Raw genomic sequence first — 2,572 nt, 5'->3', positions numbered from 1 at the left:
ACTCCCTATAGGTAACATGCTGATTTCTCCAGTTGTTCATAGTTCAATGTGAAGCATCCAGTGTGTGCATAACGAGAAGGAGCTTGCTTCCCACATCTTGTGTTTATCTGTGCCTTATGTCCAGCATTCATCAATGGCGAGAGCAAGGGGCGAGGGCGAGACCAATGTGTAAGTCTCTCCGTGCGCATGCACGGCACCCACAGCGGCAATTCTCCACTGTGCATTTACACCCAGTTCTCTGTGCCCCTAAACCCACACCCTGCCCCTTTGAAATATCTCCATTATTTTGTGCTGTTTCGCTGTTCTCTTCTCACCAGGATGAATAACTTCTACTCAACCTCCTCCAGATTTCATCTGAGAAAACATTCATTAAGAATCTCTTTGCATAAACATGCACTTCGCAGCTCTCGGTATTTGATTTTCCTGGATGTCTTTCATACGAAAAAACGTTCACAGCAGCTTGTAATGAAAAAAAAATCGCGTTTCGTTTCATTATCCCAAAGCAACCTCCATTTCAATGCAGTTTCGTCAAACGGCACAAACTATTCCTTGCGATTTTGTAATAGCGATAAAGCATATAAACTGACCGTTGGAGCTCCAGTTTTAATGCAACAGCTGAAAACAGCACCATTGAAAGCCGTTAATGACAGCGACGAGAGTGGGATTCGAACCCACGGGTGCAGAGCACAATGGATTAGCAGTCCATCGCCTTAACCTCTCGGCCACCTCGTCACAGACGCTCGAAAAGCTATGACCTTATGAATAATTGAATTTCGTAAATTATGCAGAGCAGCAGATGTTTCTCCCTGGTGTTGGTGAAATGAGAAACAACACAGTCCAAGACGATGGTCTGACCCCTGGGTTGTGGGGCAAGTGCACTCCCACTGTCACACTGTGCACACATTTTTCTGAACAAAAATGAGGAAATGACTATGTAACAAGGTCAGTTGAATTCTGTTAAATTTGAAGTCAACGGAATGAAGAACCCGAGACAGCAGGAGGTGTTCTTACAATAAAGAGTTGGATAGAGCTCTTAACGATAGTGGAATCAAGGGTTATGAGGATAAGGCAGGAACAGGATACAGATTGAGGATGTTCAGCCATGATCATAATGAATGGTGGTGCTGGCTCGAAGGGCAGAATGGCCTACTCCTGCACCTGCTGTCTATTGTCTATTCAACTGCCTGTCAGGAATTGTTTTCCAGACTGGAGGAGAGTGCATAGTGCTCAATGTCATTATTCCGAAGACCTAACTTCCGCTCAGATGTTTTTGACACGCACTTGTGTACAGAACAGACAATTTCAAAATCCAAAATATGGCTAAACTGACAATTGAACTCAACAATGCAAAAACCTTGATGTGTATCATTTTCCTGGGCCGTGTGACACCAAGTCACTGTATGATCACAGGAACACAGTGAGCAAGTGTCAGAAGGAAAATGAGTGCAGCGCCAGAGCGCATGATGGGAGAAGCAGGTGACACACGGGGAAGTGCATTTCCCACAACATGAACACTTCCCAAACAGCGGAATGCGGTGGAAGAATTCAGAGGGAGTTTGCACTATGAAATTTGCTGCCAGAGACACAATGAAGAACTGTCATTGAGTCTGTTCAAGATGAAGATTTTAAGATTTCTACAGATGCAAAACAAAATAAAAAGCTCATGAGTTAATGAAGGCAAAAGATGAAATTGTACATTTCATCAATCTACCCATCTTTACAATGAGTAACTCACCACTTTCCTCACTCAGGGACTGAACCACTGGTGAAGATGATCATATAATCCCCGTTTACTAGCCATGGAATCAGAGAAACTCGGTTTCCCAAACGTTAAAGTAAAACCAGGAATGTGGAGGTAAGCATTAATGTGTTGCTCCTGTGCTGAAGGTGACCAGTGCACGGTATCTCTGTTCCAGTATAGTGGGCTGTGCTGTGCCGAAGTTTTAATTTTGAGCCTCACATGGAGCAGCTTTAATTTGTCCTCGTGTTGAGGGGTACGGACATAAGGTGATATTGAGCAAAGCCAAGTTTATGGGAAAATACCCGTGTTTGTGGATTGAGAAACTACCTCTTCTGGATAATGACTCCTTGATCAACAAAGATACTGCAAGTATCTAAAACGTGAAGAAACATATGTGGAGAGAGAGCCGAAGGTGATTTTTCACCAGATGGATAACGTTTCCAATGTGCACTGCTTTAAATTCTGGGAAAATAGATGTTGAACTGATTTCATGTTACACAGTTTGTTACAAACTCACAAATGTTGTTGCAATAATAAAAAAAGAAATCACATAGGACCGTTTGAATATTGTATTGAACTGAATTTTGGTGTGAGCATATTTTATCTTAACTGGCGTGCTGCAGAGAAGTACAGAGGGATAACAATACAAAAGGACCCATTCTCCTTGGTGGATTTCTTGGGTGGAGTTAAGAATGTACGAAATGTACATAACATCATGTGAATGTGGTCAAATCTTTAAAGTAGGTGTTGCATCTCCAAGTGACGATTCAATTCCTAGTCATTAGGATATAACTTCTGTATGCAGTTATTTTAGGACATCAGCTCCATTTA

General features: G+C 42.3%; 1 non-coding gene across 1 annotated transcript; it reads right to left on the bottom strand.

The window, feature by feature from the left end:
* Window positions 1-650: 650 nt before the first annotated feature.
* Window positions 651-732, bottom strand: trnas-gcu (transfer RNA serine (anticodon GCU)). The gene has a single exon. It is a non-coding gene; the product is annotated as a tRNA-Ser (tRNA).
* Window positions 733-2,572: the final 1,840 nt, after the last annotated feature.

The sequence above is a fragment of the Chiloscyllium punctatum genome, chromosome 23, assembly GCF_047496795.1.
Source record: "Chiloscyllium punctatum isolate Juve2018m chromosome 23, sChiPun1.3, whole genome shotgun sequence".
Lineage (NCBI taxonomy): Eukaryota > Metazoa > Chordata > Chondrichthyes > Orectolobiformes > Hemiscylliidae > Chiloscyllium > Chiloscyllium punctatum.
This window is presented reverse-complemented; position numbering and strand designations above follow the sequence as displayed.